The sequence below is a fragment of the Bos indicus genome, chromosome 3 (genome assembly GCF_029378745.1).
Source record: "Bos indicus isolate NIAB-ARS_2022 breed Sahiwal x Tharparkar chromosome 3, NIAB-ARS_B.indTharparkar_mat_pri_1.0, whole genome shotgun sequence".
Classification (NCBI taxonomy): Eukaryota; Metazoa; Chordata; class Mammalia; order Artiodactyla; family Bovidae; genus Bos; species Bos indicus.
The window spans coordinates 114,123,965-114,140,562 of NC_091762.1; the positions used below are offsets into that span (position 1 = coordinate 114,123,965).

General features: G+C 44.4%; 1 long non-coding RNA gene across 5 annotated transcripts in view; it reads left to right on the forward strand.

Moving 5' to 3' along the window:
* The first annotated feature begins 13,790 nt into the window (after positions 1 to 13,790).
* LOC109556557 (uncharacterized) overlaps positions 13,791 to 16,598 on the forward strand; it is a 67,485-nt gene continuing 64,677 nt past the window's right edge. For 2 of the 5 annotated variants that reach the window (XR_011565956.1, XR_011565957.1), the window contains exons 1-2: positions 13,792 to 14,086; positions 16,149 to 16,263. This is a non-coding gene — a long non-coding RNA (uncharacterized lncRNA). Of the gene's footprint in view, positions 14,087 to 16,148; positions 16,264 to 16,598 lie in introns of all 5 variants that reach the window. The other 3 variants (XR_011565954.1, XR_002180421.2, XR_011565955.1) reach the window with 3 other exon arrangements.

Genomic DNA, 16,598 nt, shown 5'->3' on the forward strand with positions numbered 1-16,598 from the left:
CATCGCCCTGTCATGGCCTCACTGATCTGGAAAGAAAGTCAAGTCTCTAAACTGTCTAGAAAGTGAGCTGTTTTGGATGCGGGTCAAACCCAGAAGAGACAGGCTGTCCTGACAAGTCTGAGGAGCAGTTGAAAGGATTGTACAGCAAATCTCAGAGTTTTGATGGGGACTAGAGCAGCTGGAGTGTTTTTGAAAAATGAACACAATTTAAAGTATTCCTATTTTCGAATGTCTTCTTCCTGTTGAAATGATTCTTTCCTGGTCATCATAACGTGGTGTATGGAGTCTTGCTCCTCTCATCAGGAGCATCAGTTCATGGTTTTATTAGATACATCCTGGGAGACGTCCTAACCCGCCTTGCAGTTGCTAGGATAAAGTAAATAGGGTTAATAAAAGAGATGGTTTATATGAAGTATGTCTGGGCTTCCCTGGTGGCTCAGTGGTAAAGAATCTACCTGCAATGCGGAAGTCGCTGGAGATGCAGGTTCTATCTCTGTGTTGGGAAGATCCCCTGGAGGAGGACATGGCAATCCACTCCAGTATTCCTGCCTGGAGAATTCCATGGACAGAGGAGCCTTTTGGGCTACAGTCCATGAGATCATAGAGTTAGACATGACTGAAGTGACTTAGCAGGCGCAGACGCACATGAAGTATGTCCAGGGGTTGCTGTGGAGAAATGTTTCCTAAAGCATGTTCCACAGAACACTGGTCCCATGCATTACTCCATGAGTAGAAAATTGTTTGGTACAATAAACACATGAAACATTGCATAAAGCATCTTCTCTTAGAAATGTTTGATCTCATTACCATATTAAGGCATATGGTTACTCTAACAGCAAAAAAACTCCTTCTCCTCTTCTTTGTTATTGTTATTACTGTCATTAAACTTTGTTTTAACCCAGTATTTCTCAAAAATTTTTTTTCAATGAAACCACCTTATCTGTGGAATACATGGAACTGTATATTAAAAAAATACATATGTTTAAATTCATTTTGAACTGATTACATTGTTGTCAGAAAACATGCTCTGTCAGATGTGGAATGTTTTTGTTTTGAGATTTTCTTTTGGGTCTACAACATGTTCAATTTTTGTAGATATTCCATCTGTACATGAGAAGAATGCCTATTTCCTCCTTGTTGAATGCTAGGAAGAATGTATATTTCCTCAATGCTGAATGCTTTTGAGCTGGGTTTATTAACCAGCATTGAATAGATGTTATACACCTGTACTAATGTTTCTGCCTTTCTGACATATCAGTAATTGAGAAGGATATGTTGAAATCTTCATCCCTGGTGTAGAGTGTGTCCATTTCTTCTGGTAGTTCTACCTATTATTGCCTTATATATTTTGTAACTATTTCAGTTCAGTTCAGTTGCTCAGTCATGTCCGACTCTGAGACTCCAGAAATCGCAGCACGCCAGGCCTCCCTGTCCATGACCAACTCCCGGAGTTCACTCAGACTCACATCCATCGAGTCGATGATGCCATCCAGCCATCTTATCCTCTGCTGTCTCCTTCTCCTCCTGCCCCCAATCTCTCCCAGCATCAGAGTCTTTTCCAATGAGTCAACTCTTCCCATGAGGTGGCCAAAGTACTGGAGTTTCAGCTTTAGCATCATTCCTTCCAAAGAAACCCCAGGGCTGATCTCCTTTAGAATGGACTGGTTGGATCTCCTTGCAGTCCAAGGGACTCTCAAGAGTCTTCTCCAACACCACAATTCAAAAGCATCAATTCTTTGGTGCTCAGCTTTCTTCACAGTCCAACTCTCACATCCATACATGACCACTGGAAAACTGTAACTATTTAGGGTAATACAAATTTAGAATTGTTACACCAATATACAGTTGCCATTCTTATTCCTAACAATAGCTTATGTTGTCTGATGTTTTAACAGCTTCTGCAGATATCGCTAGTATTTGCCTGTATCTTTAATTCATTTGCTTCTAATTTACAGAATCCTCATGCTTTAGGTAGATCAGATCAGATCAGATCAGTCATTCAGTCGTGTCCGACTCTTTGCGACCCCAGGAATCGCAGCACGCCAGGCCTCCCTGTCCATCACCAACTCCCGGAGTTCACTGAGACTCACGTCCATCGAGTCAGTGATGCCATCCAGCCATCTCACATCCCCTTCTCCTCCTGCCCCCAATCCCTCCCAGCATCAGAGTCTTTTCCAATGAGTCAACTCTTCCCATGAGGTGGCCAAAGTACTGGAGTTTCAGCTTTAGCATCATTCCTTCCAAAGAAATCCCAGGGCTCATCTCCTTCAGAATGGACTGGTTGGATCTCCTTGCAGTCCAAGGGACTCTCAAGAGTCTTCTCCAACACCACAATTAAAAAGCATCAATTCTTTGGCACTCAGCCTTCTTCACAGTCCAACTCTCACATCCATACATGACCACAGGAAAAACCATAGCCTTGACTAGACGGACCTTTGTTGGCAAAGTAATGTCTCTGCTTTTGAACATGCTATCTAGGTTGGTTATCACTTTCCTTCCAAGGAGTAAGCGTCTTTTAATTTCATGGCTGCAGTCACCATCTGTAGTGATTTTGGAGTCCAGAAAAATAAAGTCTGACACTGTTTCCACTGTTTCCCCATCTATTTCCCATGAAGTGATGGGACCAGATGCCATGATCTTCGTTTTCTGAATGTTGAGCTTTAAGCCAACTTTTTCACTCTCCACTTTCACTTTCATCAAGAGGCTTTTGAGTTCCTCTTCACTTTCTGCCATAAGGGTGGTGTCATCTGTATATCTGAGGTTATTGATATTTCTCCCGGCAATCTTGATTCCAGCTTGTGTTTCTTCCAGTCCAACATTTCTCATGATGTACTCTGCATAGAAGTTAAATAAACAGCGTGACAATATACAGCCTTGACGAACTCCTTTTCCTATTTGGAACCAGTCTGTTGGTCCATGTCCAGTTCTAACTGTTGCTTCCTGACCTGCATACAAATTTCTCAAGAGGCAGATCAGGTGGTCTGGTATTCCCATCTCTTTCAGAATTTTCCACAGTTCATTGTGATCCACACAGTCAAAGGCTTTGGCATAGTCAATAAAGCAGTAAGTATCATTTAAATAGGCCATAGTAGATTTTGTTTACTTACTGAAACACTTTGTATTTTCAATGGAAAGTTTATTTTTATCTTCTGTGATTATTATGTATGAAGGCTTCTTTTTCCTCTTTCCTCTTCCTCTTCTCCTTCTTCTCCCCTCCCTCACTTTCTTCTTTCATTTTTCCCCTCTTCCAGTTTGAAAGTGCTACTCTTTACTATGTTTTTAGCAGTAATATTTTTAATTCAGGCCTATGAACTTCACATCTGGAGAATTTATTCTGTAGTTTGTTGCTTGCTGCTTCACTCACAGTGGCTTATTTCTTTGCCTTTATGTAACTGATTCTGAATTTATTTTCATGTGCACATAATCTGAGGCAATCCCAGGGATTTCTGTTGGAGATGTTTTTGTCCAAAGAGGACCCTTGGCAGGGAGCTAAGGGCATCACCACTTGGGACCTTGTACCTTCCCACTCACCACTCCTTCCTGAGTCCCAGGCTTGCTCTGCCTCCCTCCCCAATCTTGCAGAATGAATTTCACTGAAAAGAAGCTGAGAACATGAGGGGAGGGGGAAGTCAGTTGTTTCATTGACCAAATCTCCCCCAGTGTGTTCAGTGGTTATAGTGGGTTTTCCAAGACTTTGATGGATTTGGTGCTCAGATGACTTTGCATCTTGGCTAAGACATGATGAGTGAATTACTGTTTTCCTAAGAAAGCCACACTTTCAAGAAGAGCCTGAAAGAATGGGGGGGAAAAGCCATATGTATGGTGAAACCTTCTTTATGTGTGATGATGTATTAACAGGATGATTCACAAACTATGTTTTTTACAGGAATGTTCCTCAAAGAGGCCAATATCCAGTGGAAAGTCTCAACAGTTTCAATGTGGATTTAAAATAAAGATGTTAAACTAACCATTATCTAACCACTCAAGAGGATCTCAAAAATTTATTATAAATCACTTTAATCTGGGAGACAATGTTATGCTCAATGCATGTTTAAATTCAATCACAACAGATTTAACAATATGACACAAGATGAAATAACCTAATGTAATTTCTGTTTATGCTGAGTAGCTTGATAAGAAAGACCATTTTCCCCCCTATTTGAATAATGAACACAGGAGAGATGAGAAATTAAATAGCAACCTTAATTTTGTCATTCTTGCTAAATTTAAGTGTGTTTCTTAATGAACCAAGTTCAGACATGAGAGTGGCAAAATCAAATAAACCCACATCACGGATTGAAGCCTGTAATCTGATCTCAGCTTTGCCACAGCCTTCTCACGTGACTTAGGAAAGTGGCCTCTGTTTCCGGATACCAGCCGAAGAATGGCAAGATTGTTATGATAAGTATGCATTGATTATTACACATAAGCAGTGATCAAGAATGATCCAAAACCTTTAATTTTATACCTGATGAAATCCAGACTTTAAAAAGTAGAGAGAGTGATTTGTTCAAAGTTTCTCAGCTAGTGTTAACCAAATCTTGCAGTGGTCAAGGCTATTTTGTTGAAAGAAAGAAAGGGAGAATGAACAGAGAGAGGGAAGCACAGCAGCCATCTTGTGATCATGAGACTGAAAGGCACAGGCTGATGATGAAAAAGCATGATAATGAAAATAGCCTGGATTCTCTGAAGCAGCCATAATATTCTTGGATGTCTTACCCTCCATCTTTTCATTACCTGAAAAAAATTCACCCAAGCCTCTACTAAACAGATTTCATTTATTGTATCTAAACAGAATTTCTAACTGATATCTAAAGTCTGCCTTGTGTAGACATGTGTTTGTTATACTGTTTTAAAGATCACTATATGTGGTCAGTCAATTAGTATTTTATTTATAGTGCAGAATAATGGTTAGGAGGCAATTGGCATTCCCATGGTGGTACAGTGAATGACCTCAAAATCCTTTTCTCATGTTAACTCTGCTTGAGAATTTTTCCAAGAAAAAATCCTATCATAGTTAAAACTTATGTATAAATATATTTATTACAAAACCGCTTAAGTCACTAAATTTTTGGAAACAGTTTAATATGTAAAGATAAGACAGTATGGTGCCTCAGTAGAGTGGAATGGGCTATAGTCATTAAGCACTGTGCTTTCAAAAGAGGTTCCTAATGGCAAAGAAAGATGCATGTGTTGCATTATTAAGTCAAACATACACAGTGCAAACTATGGTTTTAATGTGATGACAACTGTTACTGAGCAAACTTGGGTCCGCTTGCCCACACCCTGTAGAACCAATCTACTGACTCTGGTTGTGGTGAAGAGAAGTGCAGGGGTTACTGCATGTGCCAAGCAAGGCGTCCAGAGCTTCAAAGGCCCAAACTCCCCGAAGGCTTTCAGGGACAGATTTTCAAAGACAAGGAGGGACTTGTATTATGTATCAGTTCAGTTCAGTCGCTCAGTCGTGTCCAACTCTTTGCGACCCCATGGACTGCAGCACGCCAGGCTTTCCTGTCCATCACCAACTCCCCAGAGTTTGCCCAAACTCATGTCCTTTGGGTCAGTGATGCCATCCAACCATTGCATCCTCTGTCATTTCCTTATGTATTATGCATAATCAGCTCATAGACGTTCTTCTGATTGGTTGCTGGTGAGGTAATTAGGAGTCAACTTTATCAGCCTTCTAGCTCCAACCAGCCTGGGGTCTAGGTCCTGGTAATCAGCATACAGTTAACTTCTTCCATATGGTAGGGGGTTCCAGTAGCTGCAAAACAGCTCAGAGGATAATGTTCAGAATATTATCGATAGCCCTAGAGGAGGAACCAAAAGTCCTAGACTTTTTTTAATGGCTCAGCTACTATTATTTTGTTTTGCTTAACTTTTTCTTTCTTTCTGCATTTTCTCACTTCTCTGATTAAATTTACTCATTGGAACTTGAAGAGGGCTTAGGAGGCTGAAATTTTTCTACAGACAAGAGGTAGGGAACATGATTTGGGGAGGGGGTGGTCTGTCCTCACAAGGCCCCATAGGTTTCTGCTCAATTACACAACTGTGTTAAAATTCACGAGACAAGTCATGAAAAATATAAAACTCACTGTCATCGGTTGGTGCATATGTGCCTGTTTTATAGTTCTTCTTTATGTTTTCCTATATTTTGCAAATTGTTTACAATAAGCGCAATTAGAAGGAAAAAGATCATTTTGTCCTTAAGATAGTTTCAATTTCTTCTTCATTTTTTTTCCTCCAGAAGTTCATCTTTAACAAAAACTCTCTAAATCGGTCTTAAACAGGGTAAAATGGACTGTTTTGCAACACATTCGGGAATTCAGAAGGGCACAAACTCTAAGAAGGGCACTAGTTAAGTCCTACACAACACTCACTATCCAGCCTTGCCTAAATAAGCAAGTGTCTTACTAGAGATCACAGCCAGTTTAAGCACCTGGTCCCAGATCCCTGTGTAGCCCCCTGAGACGTCAGAATCCCATCTAGTCCCATCTGCTTCCATCTCCCTTGCCTTCTGGTCTTCAGCAGAGCAGCTCTTTAGCACCCATCGCCCTGGGCCTCCTGGACATTGTGGGTCTTGCTCCATCAAGTTTCACCTCCTGACTGTAAATAATGATGCTCTCCTTCCTGGTGCCAACTTCTTGGTCAATGGCTCCAAGTAACCCCAGCCTCTCTCATTCTCTCCCTGGGGCATATACTGGCTGTTTCATGGGTTTTTCACCAGCACAGAGGGTTTGGGGATGCTCATGGCTCTTGCTGGGATCATATCTAGAAGGCAATTTCACACAGATGTACAGAGAAGAAGCAGGGACTGGATGATCCCTGTGGTGGTGATGGTGGGGGAAGGGTTTACTGCAGAGCAGAGTCAACCTCAGGGCACTGACATATGAACTTGGACTTGAATTTGACATATGAACTTGGTGTGATGAGAGCTCACCTGCTGTATGTTACGTCTGCCTGGTTTATACATGGAAACTATCTCAGATTTTTCTTCCTCCCTTTGACCTGAAGACAGGAGATGCCACCGCATTTAAAAAAACGATGCCAGGCAATAGCACGTTTACTCCTTAATCGTTTTTAAACTGACAGCTCATCCCTCACTTATTTAAAAGGTTCGGCCCTGACAAGTAAAAGACATTCAATAGTGAGAAACATTTCTAATAACGGGAAATGGAGAGTGAATCACATACCAGGGCCCCTAGGCTGGTTGGCCATAGAAGCCTCAGAAGCATGTTTCAACTTTGTTATTCATTCAAACTGCCACTGTTCATCCCTTTTGTACCAATTCCAACTCCTATGTTTCAGGTTGATTGTTCTGATGCAGAAGGCTGGCCAGAACCAATAAGAGGCCTGACTTTGGATTCAGACGCCTGCTAAGGCTGGCCCGAAACACCATACTTTTGAGGCTTATTCACAAGTGAAACATACTTGGGGAAGCGACTTATGGAGAAGCACATTTCAGTGGCGATTAGGATTACAGGCTAACTTTAGTCAACTGGTTTCAACACATACCAAGGCAATAGACTTTCTAGATGTATCATTTTCAGTATATTCACTTACCCCAGCGTCTGCCTTTGGCCATGGTTCCTCGTCCTAGAAAAGCTGTGGTGAAAAGGTTTCCACAAGGGGTTGGAAGTGGGAAATGTGAGGACTCTGAGAGGTCACGGGATCTGAGAGAGAGAGTCATCAGTCCAAATGGTTCATCAGAGCGCGTTCAGCCTCCAGGGGGAACCGTGCCTCTTTTCTGTGAATCCTCTGTACCTCTTGGCCTCCAAGTCTTCCCAAGAGCCCATCTTCTGATCTAAGACTGGGTAGCACATGCCTGTAACCAAGGAAATAAAACAGAATTAATTAAACCACCACTAGAGGAAGTCTTTGTCAAGTGTGAGTCCATAGTTAACAAAACACTGCACTTAGTATGGCCAGCTTGGCTTAGAAACTATAGATAGAAAACACTCCACATGAAAATCCAGAATGATTAGCTCTGGGTGGTGATTTCTATGATATTTTATATTTATTTATTTGTTTGTTTATTTTGATGTAGACCACTTCTAGGGCTTCCCAGTTTGCACTAGTGGTAAAGAATCTGCCCTCAATGCGGACGGTTTGATCCCTGGGTTGGGGAGATCCCCTGGATAAGGAAATGGCAACCCACTCCAGTATTCTTGCCTTGAGAACACCATGGAAAGAGGAGCCTGGCGTGTTATGGTCCATGGGGTCTCAAAGAGTCAGACACGATTTAGCAACTTAGCAGGCACACACACAGATCATTCTTAAAGTCTTTATTGAATTTGTCACAATATTGATTCTGTTTTGGTTGTTTGACCGCAAGGCACGTGGGGCCTTAGCTTCCCCACCAGGGATCCCAGCATTGGCCGGTGTCCTAACCACTGGGCTGTCTGGAAAGTCCCTCTGATTTTGAAAATTGATCTGTGTTTGTTAACTATGTACAATACAATTAAAACACCAAATTCTTTAAAAAGGAGAAAACCTTATGGAAACTCACATCACATATGGAAACTCCCATATGCAAAATAGATTGCCAAGGGGAATTTGCTGTGTGGCTCAGGAAACTCAAACAGGGGCTCTGTATCAACCTAGAGGGATGGGAGGGAGGTTCAAAAGGGAGGGGATATATGTATACCTATGGCTGACGCGTGCTGAGGTTTGACAGAAAACAACAAAATTCTGTAAAGCAATTATCCTTCAATTAGAAAATAAATGAATTTTTTTTTTAAAGGAGAAAACCAGGGCTTCCCTGGTGACTCAGTGGTAAAGAATCTCCCTTCCAGTGCATGGGACATGAGTTCAATCCCTGGTCCAGAAGATCCACATGCTGCGGGGAAACTAAGCCTGTGTGCCACAGCTGTTGCACCTGTGTCCCAGAGCCTGTGCTCTGCAATAAGAGAAGCCCCTGCAGTGAGAAGCCCGTGCACCGTGACTAGAGAGAGCCCCCGATCCTCGCGACTAGAGAGAGCCCCTGATCCTCGCGACTAGAGAGAGCCCCTGATCCTCACAACTAGAGAGAGCCCCTGATCCTCGCAACTACAGGAAAGCCCGTGCAGCAATGAAGACCCAGCACAGCCAAAAATAAGTAAAGAAATGAAATTGTAGAAAAGGAGACAACCAAAAGAGAAAAGAATGCTTCCAGATCACCACTATCGACTTCTGTGCCAGAGCACACGCACGGCCCAAGCAACTGGCTGGATGCCTGAACGATCAAAAGCTCTCCCAGTTCCAGAACTGCATTTGTTCAGAAGGACAAAGGTGGCTCTCATCCCATCTGCGATGATTTGCCTCGGCTTGGCTTCAATTCCGCCTCAGGGCAATAGTGGGGAAAGCAGAGGTCTACAGCAGAGAGGAGGAAAGAGGGAAACACCAGAGGTCCTGGGGGTGGGGGGTCCAGTGACCATCTGACACCCCTAAATGATCACAGGGATGTTAAAGCTGCCATGTCGCAGGTGAAGGGGTGATGACAGCTTGGTGGCCACGAGCCTGCCACCTCTCACGACAACAGGCAGCTCTGCACTTAGTGGGCACCATGGGGAAGCTTTCTGTGAAATCCTGGCCCCATCAAAGAGCCAAGGATGAAGCTCTGAGTCCAGGGTCACCCCCAGCTTTCAGGCCCTGAGCTGACTGGTAATGTCCAATTTTTCCTCATCCCCACTGCCCCCCAACCTCCGCCTTCCTTGGACTGACCTGGAGCCCCTTCTTGAAGGACTTTGTCAGAACCTACAGCGACCTCTGGCAGAGTCTAGCTGAATGCCTACCAGTCTGTAAGTCGAGGCTGTTCAAGCAAAGAACTTGGTCTGACAAGTTGGGCAAGGATCCTCAAGCCAAGATAACTCAGCACCATAGCAGAAAGAGAGACTAGTGGGTCCTGGCAGACCCAGAAGGCCTGCCTTCCTCTGAAGTAATATTTCTTCAAAAGGAAGAAAAAGAACAAGCATAGAGAAAACGCGATTTGTGCTGTCAATCAGATTCAAGAAAGATAACACTTAATAAATGATAAGAAATCTCTCTTAAAAGTGCTAAAATACAAAACAAGGAGTGATGGTGTGAAATGGGCAGCCTGATTCTGAACTGGAAGCTTGAGCATCACTGTGGAAAGTGAACCTGGTCTGGCTCCCTTATGATGTGTGGCACTGAGGCTGCTTTTATGAGCTGTGTCTCTGTGGCAAGTACAATCCACTTACTTTACTGTAATGCATGAGATACAAACGTCTGCTTGCTTTTGAAAGGAGAGCATAGTGTGCAGTGATGAGCAAGGTAACTTCTGTTTGGTGTTTCTGAAATTCAGAAAAACCCCTCCCAGCCCTCATCTCTCAATCAGTGGTTCCCCCCAGGAAAATGCCAACATGTGACTACCTTATTTCCTTTGATTCCTTCCTGTGCCCATCACCCACCGAGCACACCCCCTGTGCAGGAAGAGGTTGGATGAAGAAATCGCTGAGGGATGAGTGGATCCCATGTTGCTTCTGCTCATTCCCTACTCACCGGCATCACTCAGGTGGACTTCCCACCCTCTTTTCAACATCATCTTGCCCTTGACGCTCATTATTCTCTTTTGAACACACATTTGTATTCCAGGGGGGCATCCCAGGTGGCACTACTGGTAAAGAATCCACCTGCTAATACAGAAAACCTAAGAGAACCTGGGTCAGGAAGATCCCCTGGAGGAGGGCCTGGCAACCCACTCCAGTATTCTTTTCTGGAGAATCCCATGGACAGAGGAACCTGGAGGGCTACAGTCCATTGGGTCGCAAAGAGCTGGACAAGACAGAAGCGATTTAGCACTCACTCACGCAGTGTTCTGGGAGAAGAGAGGGCAGGGAGGGAGTCGTAGAATTCCTAAGTCACATGTTCAGAGATTTGAAATGAACTTGCAACAGGATCTGTAATCCCAAGGGATGGTCAGGTGTGGACAGACAGACTAGCCTGCTCACAGCACTGGGTTAGGGAAGACAAGCAGCCCTCCCCCAGTGCCTCCAACCTCCCCTCCTCTCCCAGCCCTGGGGAAGCACATCCTGCCGAGAAAAAAAAAAATCCCATTGTTTTAGTCTAGCCTCATTCTTGGCAGACGAACATGTGAAAATAGACGTGTCAGTCATTTTCACGATTTCCAGGGTGGCTGCCAAGTTACCAGCAGGACCGCACGTGGGAACGACGCGGTAAGCAAGCACCTGCTGGCCCCCATTAACGTCCCGTGTGGGGGCTGCAGCTCTGCCAATTCATCAGAAGACCTTATCTGTTCGTATTATAACACGTGAAATTCATGTTTTCATTGTGAAAGGAAAAGAAAAACACAGATAAGCCCCCTTGATTTTATGGTTTCTGTATTCTTCTGAATGTGCATATCTAATGGCAGGAATGTATGATGGGAGTTGGTGACACATTTCAGCCTCACAGTTCAAGCCTGTGCTCGTCAATCTTCACCAGAGCAGACAGCTTGGCCAATCTGACAGTCATCCTCCTCTCTGCCCGTCAGGTTTTAAATCAGTAAAAATCTTGGGTGGGGATTTGCTACTATCATCTCCATTTTACAGATGAAAACTCTGAGGCCCCGAGAGGTTTTTGCTGGGGTTTTGAAGCCTGTAAGTAGTGGGGTCAGAGTGCAGGCAGGGTGTACCAGGGGCCTGCCTTGCTGAGATGGTTCACATGCCATCCCAGGCATTCAAGGGTAAAGTGATTAGCAGAAATGAAGAAACAAACAAAATAAACAGGATGTCCATTTAAATTTGAATGTCACATGGACGACTAATTTTTTTGGTTATAACCATGTCCTGTGAAATCTTGTGGACATATTTTTCCTTTAACATTCTTGTTGTTTATCTGAAGTTCAAATTTAACTGGGCATCCTATATTTTGTCCAGCAGCCCTAAGTGAGAGAAGGGTTGGTAGTGGATTGTCAGTTCTGGGGCCCAGAAGTCTGGTGGTTCCGCTTGCCAGAGTCGGACACGGGGCTCAGCCAGGAGGTTCGTCTCATCCTGACCCTGGTTTGGATCCCTAGAGAGACATTGGTGTGAAGGAAAGTGCTCATGGCCACTACACAGGTGGGCTTGCACACACACACACACACACACACACACACACACACACACACCCTGGGTCCTCTGCCTGGGATGCCAGTGCATCAGTAGCAGGCTCCATGACTGGCAGGGTTTCAGCCCTCTGCTGAGCACAAGGGAAGCAAAGTCAAGTTAGGGGACTTTGGAGAACCCAGGCTGCTGTGTAGCCCATCCTCCAAGATCCTACGTCATACTTTAATTTAATTTTTGTTTTAATTTTCTTTTTTTGGCTGCACTGCACGGTATGTGTGATCTTAGATTCCCAACCAGGGATCAAACCCGTGTCCCCTGTTGGGGAAGCACAGTCTTAACCACTGGGCCACCAGGAAAGTCCCTGAGACCCCACACTTTAAATTGGGACCTAGAATACTTCCTTCACAGGCATATTTACCTCTGAACCTGAAGCATTTCTCAGAAGTCAGTGGTTTTTTTCTCTCTGGTCCTGTCAACACTGTATTTGCAGAAATGCCCCACAGGTTCTGGGAGGTGGCTAATTTTTAACTCCATTCTGCAATTAGGGCATGTAGTGTTTGCATGTACCTATGGACACACAGACAAAGGGATACAGAAGGATGCTTGTTTCAAAAATGACTCAAGGCAACTTATGTCAGTTCAGTTCAGTTCAGTTGCTCAGTCGTGTCCGACTCTTTGTGACCCCATGAATCGCAGCACGACAGGCCTTCCTGTCCATCACCATCTCCCAGAGTTCACTCAGACTCACGTCCATTGAGTCGGTGATGCCATCCAGCCATCTCATCCTCTGTCGTCCCCTTCTCCTCCTGCCCCCAATCCCTCCCAGCATCAGAGTCTTTTCCAACTTATGTAGTGGTTGTTAAGTGTGAGTCACGGCCCACCATCTTGCTCAGAAAAGCCATGTCACGTGTCATCAACTGGACTATAAGATTCTTAAACACAAGGACAGATGTCAGTCATCTAATGCCCAGTTTAGAGCCTTGCATACATTTATTTATTTTTCCACTAGTTTATTTGTGAAATCTGATTAAGCAAATACTGTTGGGTCAAACTAATTTATACTGCCCTAGGCAATGGTATTCCTCAGCCAATTAGCTGGATGATTAATAACTATAACACGTAATTGAATACGAAGTCCCTCTTCACCGTTCCCCAAACAGATGAGGTTTCATTGTTTATTGTTATCGATGGAAAAAATTGAGCTACCTTGGCTAAATAAAAGAGGCTACAGATGGCATTGCCCTTTAACTACACAAAGTAGCCTGTTATATATGTTCACTGCATGCCAATTGTTCTCTTTCATATTTGGTGGAGAAACATTTATTAAAAACATTAAAGTAAACATCAACAAAGTAGCAATTTATACTTAACAGTAAAATTTGGTTTGGAGCACAGTCAGGATCCTGGGTCTGCTTGGGGCTTAGTAGAAATGTATTTGAGGCTAACATATGTACTTCTAGAACTTTCAAAGATACACTGAGTGAAAGAAAGATTAGGACATGATTATCAAGCAGCTGCAAAATCAAAATGATTAGATTTGCTAGAGCATACAATATAAAGAAAAAAATATATGTAACAAATGTAAACCAGGATTGTCTTCATGGTTAAATGTTAACAATTTTTCTGAGAGAGCTTTGGACTTAACCGGTTTAGCAGTTAATTATTGATACTCAGAAGAAAGACTTGTTTGAACAAAGAATCCAGAGTCACTCATTCAAAACAGAAGCATTGATAGGAATTGCATTAGCAGTGCTGGAGCTGCTCAAGTAGGGCGGCCTGGTGACCCCAGCCAAGGTCAAAGGGGAAAACTGTGTCCACAGCATTTGGTGCCAAACACCACCGGGAGTGGCCCTTACAGAGCGAATCAGAGACACCTCTCTATGCCAGACTATTTGGACAGACACTTGAGAAGCCATGATGTTTCTTGCTGAGGAGAGGAGACTCTGAATGCAAAGCAAACGTTGCTGTTAGAAGCAACGCCAGCCCACTAGCCATAGACCACGTGGGGATCGGAGGAGAGGAACGTTGGTCCAGGTGCTGAGGTTTGTTCCTAATCTGGTTGTTCCATGTGTGGATATTACTGACCTTCAGTTATACTGGGCAAAGAACTCTGCGTTCAGTAGGGGTACTTGTGTGTGTGTATAATATCATATATATACACACATACATATTTACGCTAGATAGGCACAGATACTCATCTGTGATAAAATTCATTTGGAAAAATTCTTTATCTGAGTTGAGCCAAGAGACACAGAGATTGCCCACTTGGAGTTCAGAAGACCAAACGGGATGGGGTGCGGGGCACACTTACCCGCACCTGGTGCAGGCTGGGGTCTGGGCAGAGGAATCTCATGACCCCTGAGATGCCTGCACTTCAGTGATGGAGAGGACAGTCTGCGTTCCCATCAAGGTGAGGATCCGGTTCTCTGTGACCTGGTTTCCTGGAATAACTGCTCTTCGGTAGAGTCCTGGTCACGTCCTGTGAGACTGGGGGCTTCTCTATGATACTGTGGGGCTGTGTGGCTTAGATTGGCTGCCCTCATGGGTTTCTTTGTCATTGACTCAATGTCCCAGCAATCTTGATGTGATACCCCTGCATTCCGCCCTGCTGAAACTTGAATGAAATGTCACTTCTCTCTGGTCTCACATGTGTTAGTTGCTCAGCCGTGTCCAACTCTTTGTGACCCCATGGACTGTAGCCCACCAGGCTCCTCTGTCCATGGGCTTCTCCAGGCAAGAATACTGAAGTGGTTTGCCATTTCCTTCTCCACTTGGGTCACATTAAGGTGATTAATCTGACCTGTTGACACACACCTAGGGATGGATACAGCCTCTGCAGTCAGCAGGACCTAGGTTCAAATCCCTGCTCCTCCACTTGTAGGCTGGAGAGCCCAGAATCTTAGTTTCATTGGTGGTAAAGATGCAAATAATAGCAATGCCAACACCATAGAGTCTTGCATGGATTCAGTGAGATGCTCCTGTGTGAAACGTGTAACACTGTGTCTAGCACGTAAAGCGTTGCCATTGTTATCCTGCAGTGAGTCTATGGGTCACTGGGGAAGAAAACAGAGAAGGTCCATTACCTCCCTGAGCTCAGAACATTCTGACATCAATTTTGAAAAATCGGTCAATAAACCAAATATCTGTTGAGCTCAGCATGCGCCAAGCATGATTCAAGAAGTTGGGCCAGATAGTCAGCACTCTGCTTTCTAAAAGCTTGCATGCTAATACAGAAGAGAAAAGGAAAGAAAATAGAAAAAGACGTAAGGGAAAGGAAGAGAAATTTAATCTATGTAGAGGTACCAATTCTTGGGCACTGTGCCAAGAATATTTTCTGCAAATATGCTCTATTAACCAAGCAACTTATGGTTTATCTGGTGGCTCAGACGGTAAAGAATCTGCCTGAAGTGCAGAGACCTGGGTTCTATTCCTGGGTAGGGAAGATCCCTTGGAGAAGGAAATGGTAACCCACTTCAGTATTCTTGTCTGGAGAATCCCATGGACAGAGGAACCTGGCAGGCTACAGTCCATGTGGTCACAAAGAAGCAGACAGAACTTAGCGACTGAACACAGCACACTCAACCAAGTAGCTTAGGTTCCAATTTGTCAGAAATCATCAGCTTGTGAGGGTCTGTGAGATTTCTCACCATTGCAGCTGGACACACGGAGGCAGTGTCTTCAGACCCTGACCAGGTAAGGGGGAGGACCAGGAAAGGTTCACTGTGTTTGAAAAACAATCTAACACCCACAAGAGTTGTTCAACTGCAGGAAGTTCTGACTGCCTTCAGCTAGGAGGGTTGGTGTAAGGATGTCTCTCAACGGGGAAGAGAGAGCTTGAGCAAGGAGACAGCAGCTCTGAGGTCTCTCTCTGCCCAAGGCTTGCTGGGGCACGTCGTAAGGAGTGTGTGTGGGAGGCGCCTCCTGACAAGAAGGGTACCTGGCCCTGGCCAAGCACACTCACTGTGGGGATCTCAGTGACTCACTTGCAGGTCCCGTGAGTCATAGGATGTGAAACAGAGGGGAGATGGAGGGCAGGGGTCTGGAGAGGCAGAGGGCGGGAGCAGAGAGAGAGGGGGTTACATTTTTTCTTTCCATTTTCATCAGGCAACTTTCCAGTGACCGGGATGGGGTACCAAGCGGCTTTCCCTAGAGCTCTGAAGGCACTGAGATGGAAATTCACACGACAATGCTCATTTCAGCCTGTCATTTGTAATTTGTGGTAAGTGGTCTGGGTCGTTGATTCACGGCAAAAAGTGTCTACATATCAGGGAAGTTGTAGTTTCCAGCAAAAGGAAAGGCGCTGTTTGGCAAAAACTTCATGCTCTTCAGAAAGATGTAATTCACCCAGAACCGTCCTTACCAGCAGGCAGGGCAACGTGTCGAAACAAGCCCTGGGCTCGGAGTCCGAACACGCAGAGGTTAGACCTGCCTCAAAGCTTTATCTGGAACAGGAGCAAGTCGAACATCCCTTCCCTTCTGGAAATACCCTGGGGACCAGCTGACAGAGGTTCTCTGAGATCCGCAGGGCACAATAGGAGGGGGAAGGGACCACCA